The sequence below is a fragment of the Bos indicus x Bos taurus genome, chromosome 3 (genome assembly GCF_003369695.1).
Source record: "Bos indicus x Bos taurus breed Angus x Brahman F1 hybrid chromosome 3, Bos_hybrid_MaternalHap_v2.0, whole genome shotgun sequence".
In the NCBI taxonomy this organism is placed as follows: domain Eukaryota; kingdom Metazoa; phylum Chordata; class Mammalia; order Artiodactyla; family Bovidae; genus Bos; species Bos indicus x Bos taurus.
This window is the reverse complement of record NC_040078.1, coordinates 76,378,473-76,392,765: the sequence shown is the minus strand read 5'-3', so window position 1 is coordinate 76,392,765 and position 14,293 is coordinate 76,378,473. Positions and strand designations below refer to the sequence as shown.

The following is a 14,293-nucleotide window of genomic DNA, read 5'->3' as shown; positions in this document are numbered from 1 at the left end:
CTTTAGTATTCACTACTGGAAGGCAGTGGTTATTGAAGTGGGCAAGACTGGGATAACCCGGGACACATGAAATAATACAGATTTCCAAACATCACCCCAAACCAGTGGAATCAGAATTTAGAAAATGGGCAGGAGAGGGAACTTGAGAACCTGTACTTTTAAAAATTTCTGCAGGTGATTTTGAATAACCAACTTCCTATTATTATTATTTTTTTTCCACCACAGAAAGTTTTACTGTTTCCATTTGGTCCATGGCTTGGTAGATAACTGGTTAAAAAGTTGGTTAATGGCTGCTGGTGGAGGCTCAGGGAGAAGCCCTGACATCAAGGTGATGCAGAGGGGCTCTTCAAAGGCCACTGGGCCCTGGGGGCTCCTAATTGTGCTTAGGGTGAGTCTTTCTATGAGATACCCAGCCTTGTGGCTGGGCAGTTTACAAAGGTTAGTCAGGTGGTTGCCTATCTTCTTGATGAGTTTGACTCACTCATTGAGGAAGTAGATGTCCAGGAAGTCATAGAGATGAGAGTCTGTTTGGGCAGAACTCAGAGCATGCAGATCCAGAAAGGCCTGATTCTCTTCCAGGGTGACAGTGGCTTCTATGCCATCCCAGGTTTCAGCCCAATCCCTTTGGGACACTTCCTGAAAGAGAGCACATCTTCAGGAGATGCTGGACAGCCTCCAGAGCCACCTGCTTGAGGTCAAACCAGAAGCCCAGAGAGAGGTGTGTGCAAGAGCCTTGCAAATGCAAGTGCACTAGGTAGTTAATGGGCACTTTCACCTTGGTGGACTAAGTCTGATGAATCTGGTAGCTCATGGCTGGCCTACAATAAGGACCTAACCACAATATATGGTGTTGACTGGTCCCAGAGTTTGGGACTGAGGTGTCTGGAGGGTACTCAGAGACCAGAAGAAGGTGTGTTCCTTCCAAACACCAAATACTGCTGAGGCAAGAGGCAGATCCACAGGACCCTCAGGTTGTACTCTGAAATATCCAGTCGTATTACCACCTTTGGGGAAGTTCTTTTAACTACTCTCCTATCTCGTTTCATTAGCACCAGATTCTTGGTTCAATATCTGAAGTCTTGACACCTTCTGCCAGGCCTCTGGCTATATCCCATCACTCTTCTCTCTCTAAGGGGTAAAAATGCCTAAAACCTGACTGCCATTTTGAAAAAAATCTCCCCTATGAGACAAGCACATTTCAAGTACCATTCTGAGCTACTCTTGATTTCAGCAATAAATCTCTTTTAAAATTATGAAGAGCTATGGCTTAGTAAAACCATTGAAAATTCCATAAAATTTATCCTATATACCTAAGCTATTGCAGTTTTTTTGTATCCAGTTTAACCCACATGGAAAATGTTAAATCACCATATTAACAACACAATCCTGCAGTTAAATAGCATGACAGTTACCATGGAAATGTGCCAAACACAGGTGGGTTGGCAGTGTGTGTAGGGGTTATTGGAGGGAGGAATGTATTGTAGGTTACTTGAGAACTGAAGTGCCCCATTTTTGTACTTAAATTATTCATACACTCAACCAATTTAAAGAGATACAGCTGAACTTTTAAAAGTAAGATCTCCTGTCTCTCTACCTGGTATGTGCAAGTTGCTCAGGCATGTCCAACTCTTTGCAACCCCATGGACTGTAGCCTGCCAGGTTGCTCTGTCCATGGAATTCTCCAGAAAAGGATACTGCAGTGGGTTGCCATTCCCTTCCCAAAGGGATCTTCCTACCCCAGGGATCAAATCCAGATCTCCTGTATTGCAGGTGGATTCTTTTTTTTTTTAATATAAATTTATTTATTTTAATTGGAGGCTAATTACTTTACAATATTGTATTGGTTTTGCCATACATCAACATGAATCCACCATGGGTGCACATGTGTTCCCCTTCCTGAACCCCTCTCCCACCTCCCTCCCCATACCATTCCTCTGGGTCATCCCAGTGCATCAGCCCCGAGCATCCTGTATCATGCATCGAACCTGGTCTGGCGATTTATTTCTTATATGATATCATACATGTTTCAATGCCATTCTTCCAAATCATCCCACCCTCTCCCTCTCCAACAGAGTCCAAAAGACTGTTCTATACATCTGTGTCTCTTTTGCTATCTCGCATACAAGGTAATCATTACCATCTTTCTAAATTCCATTTATATGTGTTAGTATACTGTATTGGTGTTTTTCTTTCTGGCTTACTTCATTCTGTATAATAGGCTCCAGTTTTCCACCTCATTAGAACTGATTCAAATGTATTCTTTTTAATGGCTGAGTAATACTCCATTGTGTATATGTACCATAGCTTTCTTATCAATTCATCTGCTGATGGGCATCTAGGTTGCTTCCATGTCCTGGCTATTATAAACAGTGCTGCGATGAACATTGGGGTACACATGTCTCTTTCAATTCTGGTTTCCTCAGTGTGTATGCCCAGCTGGGTCATATGGCAGTTCTATTTCCAGTTTTTTAAGGAATCTCCACACTGTTCTCCATAGTGGCTATTCTAGTTTGCATTCCCACCAACAGTGTAAGAGGGTTCCCTTTTCTCCATGCCCTCTCCAGCATTTATTGCTTGTAGACTTTTGGATAGCAGCCATTCTGACTGGTGTGAAATGGTACCTCATTGTGCTTTTGATTTGCATTTCTCTAATAATGAGTGATGTTGAGCATCTTTTCATGTGTTTGTTAGCCATCTGTATGTTTTCTTTGGAGAAATGTCTGTTTAGTTCTTTGGCCCATTTTTTGATTGGGTCGTTTATTTTTCTGGAATTGAGCTGCAGGAGTTGCTTTTATATTTTTGAAATTAATTCTTTGTCAGTTGCTTCATTTGCTATTATTTTCTCCCATCCTGAAGGCTGTCTTTTCACCTTGTTTATAGTTTCCTTTGTTGTACAGAAGCTTTTAAGTTTAATTAGGTCCCATTTGTTTATTTTTTGCTTTTATTTCCAATATTCAGGGAGGTGGGTCACAGACGATCCTGCTGTGATTTATGTCTGAGAGTGTTTTGCCTATGTTCTCCTCTAGGAGTTTTATAGTTTCTGGTCTTACGTTTAGATCTTTAATCTATTTTGAGTTTATTTTTGTGTATGGTGTTAGAAAGTGTTCTAGTTTCATTCTTTTACAAGTGGTTGACCAGATTTCCCAGCACCACTTGTTAAAGAGATCGTCTTTAATCCATTGTATATTCTTGCCTCCTTTGTCAAAGATAAGGTGTCCATATGTGCGTGGATTTATCTCTGGGCTTTCTATTTTCTTCCATTGATCTATATTTCTGTCTTTGTGCCAGTACCATACTGTCTTGATGACTGTGGCTTTGTAGTAGAGCCTGAAGTCAGGCAGGTTGATTCCTCCAGTTCCATTTTTCTTTCTCAAGATTGCTTTGGCTATTCGAGGTTTTTTGTATTTCCATACAAATTGTGAAATTATTTGTTCTAGCTCTGTGAAGAATACCATTGGTAGCTTGATAGGGATTGCATTGAATCTATAAATTGCTTTGGGTAGTATACTCATTTTCACTATATTGATTCTTCCAATCCATGAACATGGTATATTTCTCCATCTATTAGTGTCCTCTTTGATTTCTTTCACCAGTGTTTTATAGTTTTCTATATATAGGTCTTTAGTTTCTTTTCTGCTGCTAAGTTGCTTCAGTCGTGTCCGACTCTGTACGACCCCATAGATGGGGGCCCACCAGGCTCCCCTGTCCCTGGTATTCTCCAGGCAAGAACACTGGAGTGGGTTGCCATTTCCTTCTCCAATGCATGGAAGTGAAAAGTGAAAGTGAAGTTGCTCAGTCGTGTCCAACTCTTCGAGACCCCATGGACTGCAGCCCACCAGGCTCCTCCGTCCATGGGATTTTCCAAGCAAGAGTACTGGAGTGGGGTGCCATTGCCTTCTCCGAAGTTTCTTTTGGTAGATGTATTCCTAAGTATTATAGTATTTTCATTGCAATGGTAAATGGAATTGTTTCCTTAATTTCTCTTTCTATTTTCTCACTATTAGTGTACAGGAATGCAAGGGATTTCTGTGTGTTGATTTTATATCCTGCAACTTTACCATATTCATTGATTAGCTCTAGTAATTTTCTGGTGGAGTCTTTAGGGTTTTCTATGTAGAGGATCATGTCATGTGCAAACAGTGAGAGTTTTACTTCTTCTTTTCCAATTTGGATTCCTTTCATTTCTTTTTCTGCTCTGATTGCTGTGGCCAAAACTTCCAAAACTATGTTGAATAGTAGTGGTGAAAGTGGGCACACTTGTTTTGTTCCTGACTTTAGGGGAAATGCTTTCAATTTTTCATGCAGGTGGATTCTTTACTGTCTGAGCCACCAGGGAAGCCCTACTTGGATTAATAAAAGCTTGCTCCTTTTAAGGGAGAAATACAGTTATTTCTCCCTTCAGCTAGATAATTATTGATTTTTCATACATAGTTTTATGAACATAATAACATTAATACTAATAGTAAAAGTAAAATCTAATTACATTTCTTATCCTGCAAGATCTTAGATGGATGGAGCTTTGTCTAACTCTCTGATGTCATTTTGTACCAACACTTCCCTGTTTACCCTGTCCTAACCACACTGGCCTGTCTGTTCCTCAAATATGCCAAGTCAATTATCCATGTTGGGGGTTGTTCTAAGATTAATCATATTATACCCCCAAGTTCATATGTTGAAATCCTATTCCTCTATGCCTAAGAATGTGACTGTATTTGGAGATAGGATCTTTGAAGAGGTAAAGTTAAAATGAGCTCATTGGGGTAGGGCTTTTAAAACTTGACTCATGTCTTTATAAAAGAAGGAGATTAAGACACAGAACACAGAAAGGGAAGATCATACTAGCTACAAGCCAAGGAGAGAAGTGTCAGAAGAAGCCAACCCTGACAATGCCTTGATCTTGGACTTCGGACCTCCAGAATTGTGAAAAATACATTGCTGTTGTTTTAAGCTACCCAGTTTCTGGCAACTTTATATCAACCCTAATCAATTATTAATAATACATGAGTGTTTTTATTATTTCTTTTTGTGCATGAAATGTTCTTATCCCAGAGCTTCAAAGGGTTAGATGTTTCTTTGATATGGAAGTCACATCTCGAATACCAGAAATACAGTGATTATCCTAAATTCTGCCCTTTCCCTAGTCACCTACTGAAGTGGAGATTGGAAAAGAGAATAAAATGAAATGAAATTGTCAATCAGGACAATGTGATCTCTTGCAACACTGTTTTGTTCAAATAATACAGTCCTTAGCCTGTTAAACAATGCCCCTGTCAGGACTCAGGAATTTGTTCACTGGCAATCCAACAGACCCTTGGAGGGAACAAATAAAACCTTGTGTGTACCAGAACCCAGGACAAAGGAGCAGTGACCCCACAAGAGACTGACCCAGACTTGCCCGTGAGTGTCCAGGAGTATCCAGCGGAGGCATGGGTTGGTGGTAGCCTGCTGCAGGGTTGGGGGCACTGAGTGCAGCAGTGCCTGTATGGGACCATTTGAAGGAGGTCACCATTATCTTCATTACCTCCACCAAGTTTGGCCTCAGGTCAAACAACAAGAAGGGAAAACAGCCCCCTCTTTATAGAGAAAATTGGATTAAAGATTTACTTAGCACAGCCCTGCCCATCAGAAGAAGATCCAGTTTCCCCTCAGAGGGTCTCTCCCATCAGGAAGCTTCCATAAGCCACTTATCCTTATCCATCACATGGAAGATAGAATGAAAACCACAATCACAGAAAACTAACCAAATTGATCACATGGACCACAGCTTTGTTTAACTCAATGAAACTATGAGCCATGCTGTGTAGGGCCACCCAGGATGGATGGGTCATGGTGGAGATTTCTGAACATGGTCCACTGGAGAAGAGAATAACAAACCACTTCAGTATTCTTGCCTTGAGAATGCCATGAACAGAATGAAAAGTCAAAAAGATAGGACACTGAAAGATGAATTCCCCAGGTCGGTAGGTGCCCAATATGCTACTGGAGATCAGGGAGAAACAACTCCAGAAAGAATGAAGAGACAGAGCCAAAGCAAAAACAACATCCAGTTGTGGATGTGACTGGTGATCGGAGTAAAGTCTGATGCTGTAAATAGCAATATTGCATAGGAACCTGGAATGTTAGGTCCATGAATCAAGGCAAATTAGAAGTGGTCAAACAGGAGATGGCAAGAGTGAACATTGACATTTTAGGAATTAGTGAACTAAAATGGACTGGAATGGGTGAATTTAACTCAGATGACCATTATATCTACTACTGTGGGAAAGAATCCCTTAGAAGAAATGGAATAGCCCTCATACTCAACAAAAGAGTCTGAAATGCAGTGCTTAGATGCAATCTCAAAATCGACAGAATAACCTCTGTTCATTTCCAAGACAAAGCTTTCAATATCACAGTATTCCAAGTCTCTGCCCCAAATGGTAATACTGAAGAAGGAGAAATTGAATGGTTCTGTGAGGACTTACAAGACCTTCTGGAACTGACAAACCAAAAAGATGTCCTTTTCATTATAGCGGACTGGAATGCAAATGTAGGAAGTCAAGAAACACCTGGAGTAATAGGCAAATTTGGCCTTGGAGTATAGAATGAAGCAGGGCAAAGGCTAATAGAGTTTTGCCAAGAAAACACACTAGTCATAGCAAACACCCTCTTCCAGCCACACAAGAGAAGACTCTACACATGGACATCACCAGATGGTCAATACCCATGTCAGATTGATTATATTCTTCGCAGCCAAAGATGGAGAAGCTCTATACAGTCAGCAAAAACAAGACTGGAAGATGACTGTGGCTCAGATCATGAACTCCTTATTGCCAAATTCAACTTGAAGAAAGTAGGGGTAACCACTAGGCCATTCATGTATGACCTAAATCAAGTCCCTTACAATTATACAATGGAAGTGACAAATAGTTTCAAGGGATTAGTTCTGATAGACAAAATGCCTGAAGAACTATGGACAGAGGTCCATGACATTGTACAGGATGCAGTGATCAAGACCATCCCCAAGCAAAAGAAATGCAAAAAGGCAGAATAATTGTCTGAGGAGTCCTTACAAATATCTGTGAAAAGAAGAGAAGCAAAGGGCATAGGAGAAAAGGAAAGATATACTTATCTGAATGCAGAGTTCCAAAGAATAGCAAGGAGAGATAGGAAAGCCTTTCTCAGTGATCAATGTAGAGAAATAGAAGAAAATAATTGATGGGTAGAGACTAGAGATCTCTTCAAGAAAATTATAGATATGAAGGGAATATTTCATGAAAAGATGGGCACAATAAAGGACAGAAATGGTATGACTATACAGAAGCAGAAGATTATTAAGAAGAGGTGGCAAGAATACACAGAAGAACTATATGAAAAAGACCTTCATGACCCATATAACCATGATGGTGTGATCACTCACCTAGAGCCAGACATCCTGGAATGCAAAGTCGAGTGGGCCTTAGGAAACATCACTACGAATAATGCTAGTGGAGGTGATGGAATTCCAGCTGAGCTATTTCAAGTCCTAAAAGATGATGCTGTTAACATGCTGTACTCAATATGTCAGCAAATTTGGAAAACTCAGCAGTGGCCAGAGGACTGGAAAATATCAGTTTTCATTCCAATCCCAAAGAAAGGCATCGCCAAAGAATGCTCAAACTACTGCACAATTCTACTCATCTCACACTCTAGCAAAATAATGCTCAAAATTCTCGAAGCCAGGCTTCAGCTATATGTGTACTGTGAACTTCCAGATGTTCAAGCTAGATTTAGAAAAGGCAGAGGAACCAGAGATCAAATTGCCAACACTTGTTGGATCATCGAAAAAGCAAGAGCATTCCAAAAAAACATCTATTTCTGCTTTATTGACTATGCCAAAGACTTTGACTGTGTGAATCACCACAAACTGCAGAAAATTCTTAAAGAGATGGGAATACCAGACCAATTGACCTGTCTCCTGATAAATCTGTATGCAGGTCAAGAAGTGACAATTAGAAATGGACATGGAACAGCAGACTGATTCCAAACCAGGAAAGGAGTACTTCAAGGCTGTATATTGTCACCCTGCTTGTTTATCTTATATGCAGAGTACATCTTGAGAGATCCTGTACTAGATGAAGCACAAGCTGGAATCAAGTCTGCAGGGAGAAATATCAAGAACTTCAGATATGCAGATGATACCACACTTATGCTGAAAAGTGAAGAACTTAAGAGCTTCCTGATGAAAGTGAAAGAGGAGAGTGAAAAAGTTGGCTTAAAACTCTACATTCAGAGAACTACGATCATAGCATGTGGTCCCATCACTTCATGGAAAATAGATGGGGAAACAATGGAAATAGAGAGAGACTTCTTTTGGGGGCTGCAAAATCACTACAGATGGTGACTGTAGCCATGAAATTAAGAGATGCTTGCTCCTTGTAAGAAAAGTTATGACCAACCTAGATAGCATATTAAAAAGCAGAGACATTACTTTGCCAACAAACATCCATCTAGTCAAAGCTATGGTTTTTCCACTAGTCATGTATGGATGTGAGAGTTGGACTGTGAAGAAAGCTGAGAGATGAATAATTGAGGCTTTTGAACTGTGATGTTGGATAAGACTCTTGAGAGTCCTTTGGACAGCAAGAAGATCCAATCAGTCCATCCTAAAAGAAATCAGTCTTGAATATTCATTGGAAAGACTGATGCTGAAGCTGAAGCTCCAAAACTTTGGCCACCTGAATCAAAGAACTAAGTCATTTGAAAAGACCCTGATTCTGGGAAAGATTGAAGGTGGGAGGAGAAGGGACCACAAAGGATGAGATGTTTGGATGACATCACCAGCTCAATGGACATAAGTTTGAGTAAGCTCTGGGAGTTGGTGATAGACAGGGAAGCCTGGCGTGCTGTCCATGGGGTCACAAAGAGTCAGACATGATTGAGTGAATGAACTGAACTGAACTGAACTGAATTGAATCCAATCATTGCACACCATAGAACTTGTAGTAATTACGGGATGTGACTACCGGGGAAGCCTGCCTTGGTATCCTGGCAGCCTTTTTGTGACTGTAAGTTCTCTCTGAAGACGACACAGACATACAAAGTCAAGCAGAGATATACCTAGAGATAGAAAGCCAGGTCTTAAATAACCAAGCTTGAATCCTTCTCTGTTATCAGACTTTATTACCAATAAAGCCCTTTTCTGTTTAAGACAGCTTTACTTGTGTTTTCTGTTCATGGAAGGATACTGAAAGATGCAATTACTATCCTATTGTTGTATTTACCTTCCCTGTTTTCTATAGAAATTTCCTGTACAAATATTGAAATTGTCATGTATAATTATTTCCTTGCCAGTTTTTTGTCCACCAGAATAGAGGCTCTCTGAGAGCAGACACTTTTTCTTGTTCTCTGTATTTTCAATATGCGTAGCAGCCTGGTACATAATTAGGGTACACCAAATATTTGTGTAATAATTAGTATAATATTAAGTATGCCAGATACTGCTAGGTGCTTTATGTGTATTACAGATTTCCTTCTTTACTCACTAGAAGGTGAGCTTTGTGAAAATGGAGATTTGTTTTGTTCATTGCTGTATCCTCTGGACATAAAACAGTATCTCATATAGACTAGGCAATAGTGAATACTGAATGAGCATATTTTACTGGGTTCTTTTAACAAACCTATGACACAATTGCCATCCTTATTCCCATTTCACAGATGAGTAGGGAGCTCATTATATATGCAAGCTAAGAAACAAGCCTAGTCTTTTGGACTCTAAAGCTAGCGATACTGTATCACCTCATAACCAAAAAGTTTACAGATTTAAACAATAATCAAATTGAATATTAAACTTGCTAAAGAAAGCTTTCCACCCAGACACAGTTGAATTTGTCACTCACACCAGTTTGATCAACTCTTTGTGGCCCATTTCTAAGTCTACATCATAATCACTTGTGTAGATTATTAAAAATAGCAATGCCTGGATCCATTTCAGAGCTACTTAGATTCCCAGGGGTTAGAGGTAGGGAAATACAAAGCTCAGGTTTTCAAAACACTCTAGGTTATTCTGATGCACTACAAGGGCTGAGAATCACTGTGGAATTATGAAATAGTTTATCCTGTTGTAAGGCAACTGTGCTAAGAACTGTGAGGGAGGGCCTGAGAAAGCAGCTTTCAGAGGTCACCTCTATGTCCTTTTCACCTTTGAACTGTCAATGCCTAGTCTAGGAGGTTAACAGTAGCAACACTACTACCCTTAATACTCCAAATAATAATAAATACTAACATAAATTGATTTCTCTGAACTAGGCACTGTATTAAATTATACCTATTGTCTTGCTGAACCCCAAACAATATATAGAGATATGCAGCAAAATTATCTTCTGCCTTTTTTGGATGAGAAAACTGGATGAGCTCAGCCAGTCTGGGTGTTTTTGTTTGTTTTTTAGCTCTGGGTCCCATATTAAATGTGTGAAGTAGTTTTTCTTCTTATTTTAATTCTAATTTCCAGTTAATATTACTTCTCAGAGACTATCAGTTAATGCTTTGGGAAGGAAAAAACCTGGCCATAAGGAAAGATAGAAGAAAGGGTGGAAGGATACAAGGAAAAAAAGAGGGGGCAAAGGGAGGGGAGCAAAGGAACAGAAGAGGGAGAACAGGGCGGATCCCAGTGCTTTGCAAGTCAGCTCTGAAGTCATCTCAGACCTGCCTTTTCTTCAAAAAATGAGGCTGCTTCTTGTCACCTGCCAGTAATATCTCAGAACTCTGTTGCTTGTGGCATTGCTGGCTTCCAGAACTTGCTGAAACAGTACTTCTCCCTGTCTTCCCAAGGAGAAGTGCCAACATGGAAGGGTTACGTTCAAGTGTATCATTGGGTCATGGTGCTTGGGGACTAGAAAGTTTGGCATGCTGAACAAAGATTAAAAAATTCAGTTTTCTATGGTGAGTCTCTATTTGGGGTGGCTTCTATCCATGAATTATTTCTTTCTCTTGCCATCTCTGAGATTTGCAAGGAAATATAATGAAATATTACTTTCCCTTCATTATACCTAATAGAAGAAAATGAACTCAGTCTAGGTTATTTGGTAAGGTTTAGGAGAAAGGGAGGAAGAGTCAGCCAACTGCCCCAGCTTCTAGGGAGAAAATATACATCTTTGGTTTTATCTTTTATTGTCTCTTCTCATCACTAGAGTGATAATATTCAGAGGGCCAGTTAGGGCATGGGCCTGGGATAAGGTGCCAAGGAGGTCATGGGTTTGCTTTTGATCTGAGACACTCAGAAATGCCTTCTGTAAGCCAAAATTGTCCCTGTTTGTCTACTGATACAACTTGACCATGCTGGAGTTCCCCCATGGGGTCAGGGGCCAGTGTCTTGCAGGGTGAAAAATATGCCTGTTTGCCTAGAGTGCCCCTTCTACATATTTTATTTTAGAATCTGAAGTAGCAAAATACAGGTAGTCAAAAAATGAATGATCTTGGGTTCTTGTCAAACACCATCTCCTCATGATTCAGAGCTAACTCCCCCTCTTCTGAGAGCCTGCAGTGAAGAGAGTGCTATCTAATTTCAGGAATGCCCAGCAACAGTGATCAACAAAGCCCCCATGGCTCGACAACAATTTATTTTGTAGGAGAGACAACAACTTTCCAGGCAGAACTTCACCTTATTAAGTAAGGAAAGCTTTCCCAAGCCCCAGGTCTCTCATACTGTGAAAAATGCTGCTTGCATTTTCCTTTAATGAGAAACCGGAGTAGAAAAGTATGATATATAAGATCACAACCTTCAGAATCAGACATACTCAGGTTTTACTCATGACAAAGTTATTTAACAGGGCTATGGATAAAAGTTACCTGACACTGGTAAATCTGATTTACTTAACTGTAGATAGAGGATAATAATAACCCATAGGCATTTTCTAATGATGAAGTGCAACAGTCCTTGGCACATACTAAGTAGCAATGAATGGAGCTATTATTCATTAGAAAATTTCATGAGATTAGATACTAAACCCAAGAACTGGGTCTGAAATTTTTGATGTTATGTTGTGCCTCCTCCTCCAACTCATACCTCTTTGACCTCAAAGGGCTTAACATGTTGCATGTTGATAGGATTTGGACTCTGAGATGCAGTTTAGTGCACAATATGTTCAGATGCAGGGGGGTCGGGGGGTGGGGTGGTCCTTGGGAACAGCCTCTGTGAAAGAGAAGAAAGGAGGCAGAATTGAGCGAAGGGAGGAATCAGGCTGTGATGCAGCCCAAGCAGCTTCAGCTGACCCCACAGGAAGCTCTAGACTATACTTGTGGGCAGAGTTGTCCTGTATTGGGACAAAGTAACCAAGCCTTTATATCTCTGCCTCAATAGTCATTGCATGTGCCTGCTTTGGGAAGGGCATGATCTTAGGCGAAATGACTCTCTGTATCTGAGGCCATCCTTGAAGGAACTGGCAGCTGGCAAGTATCTGCCTGCAACGCTGTCTATAGCTTAGCAACAAGGACCCTGAAGAGGAATGTGGGTGGACCAGCCCATGTCCACCAAACCGTGCCCCTGCCATCCTAATACAAAATGATAGCCCTTGGTTTCCTATGTGTTAAGCAATGTTATCTAAAGTTTATGTGTATTCCCTTTTCCCTCCCCATCTCAGATACCTTTGAAAGACCAACTAGACTTAAGAATCAATAGCACATATATCTGCATGCCAGGTAGAGCATCCTACTCATCCATCCTTCTTTCTTTCCCCAAGAAAGGAATTTATTGAAATAGTTTATATTTTTTTTCTAAAAAACTTTCTTCAGAATGACAGAACTATATTAGGTACTCCAGTGAACTGGTTGAACCTGAACACTATATTTATATGTGCACATATACAGTCATATCAAACATACATAGAGAAATGCACACATATGCACCTAAGCTGTTGTAATAAACCTTTTTCATACAACTAGTCTAATATAAACCCTTTGAAATAATAGACTCCTTTATTTAAAGATGATAAACGATTATTATTATTAACAGTGCTTAACTATCTTGCCAGATATCTCATACAGTTAATAAGGGCAGAACCAGAATTGTAGCTCAGGATCCCAATACTGTATAGCTTTCTTAAGATTATAAAGCCCTTCAGAGAGCTCTGATTAGCAATTAAAGTAATTTTTAACTGAGAAAGATGTTTAGGTGTTGGTGATAGATAAGGACATTATCCAGGTAATGGCATTCACCATTTCTAATCAGAACATTACCAATGTTCTCTCTGTAGATTGCAGTTGAGAATCCTGCAGAGAAAAATTTATGTGACCAGCAGGGTCCAAGAAGGCTGTAATGTGGAAGAAGCCCAGAATATATTAAAATACCAAGATTATTATTTAAACCTAAACTAAGGAACCTGTGAATGGAGAGAAGAATGAATATGTCCTGGAGTGAGGCTGATTAACATCCTGGGAAGAGCTCACTGTGGAAAAGGACACAGCTAGTAAATAGGGCTTTCAAGAGGTTAACCTTAAGGACCCAGCCAGTCTCCATGGATGCCTGGGGCCGCTGGAGTTCTGGCAGAGCTGCTGGGCCTTGGGAGTCTGTTCACATGGAGCAATCACAGCAGTGGTTCTCAAATTTGGCTGCATCTAGGGAGGCTTAAGCCACACTCAAATCAATTAAATCAGAAACACTGGGGGTGGAACCCAGGTACTAATAATTTTTAAAGCTCTCCTTAGGATGATAATATGTAGCTAAGGTCAAAGACCACTGTTTTGGAAACTAAAATGTTTCTGTTTTTTTCCTCTTTCATTCCTTCTAATATTTTATCTTTGTTTCTCCCTCCTTTCCTTTTCTCATTCTTCTTTTCATTTTTTTCTTAAAAATACAATTAAATTCTTATTACATGAGTAATCATGTGCTATAAAGGTATATAAGGTATGATTTCTATCCCTGTGTTGTTTTTATGCAGCAGTGTAACAAATGAATGAAAATGTAGAGGTTTAAAACTGTACCCTTTATTAGCTACCAGGTCTGTAGTTCAGAAGTCTGGCAGAACATGCATGAATGGGTTCACTGTGTATCAAAAGCCTAAAATGGAACTGTTCTCCAGATTTAATTCTTATCTGAAAGAAAGAAAGAAAGTGAAGTCACTCAGTCATGTCTGACTCTTGGCGACCTTGTGGACTGTAGCCCACCAGGCTCCTCCATCCATGGGATTCTCCAGGCAAGAATACTGGAGTGGGTTGCCATTTCCTTCTCCAGGGGATCTTCCCGACCCAGGGATCGAACCCAGGTCTCCTTCATTGCAGGCAGATGCTTTAACCTCTGAGCCACCAGGGAAGTCCCAATTCTTATCTGAAGACTCTGCCC

The 14,293-nt window shown here is 40.3% G+C and overlaps 1 pseudogene; it reads right to left on the bottom strand.

Moving 5' to 3' along the window:
* Positions 1 to 231: 231 nt before the first annotated feature.
* Positions 232 to 811, bottom strand: LOC113890338 (annotated as a pseudogene).
* Between the last annotated feature and the right edge of the window lie 13,482 nt (positions 812 to 14,293).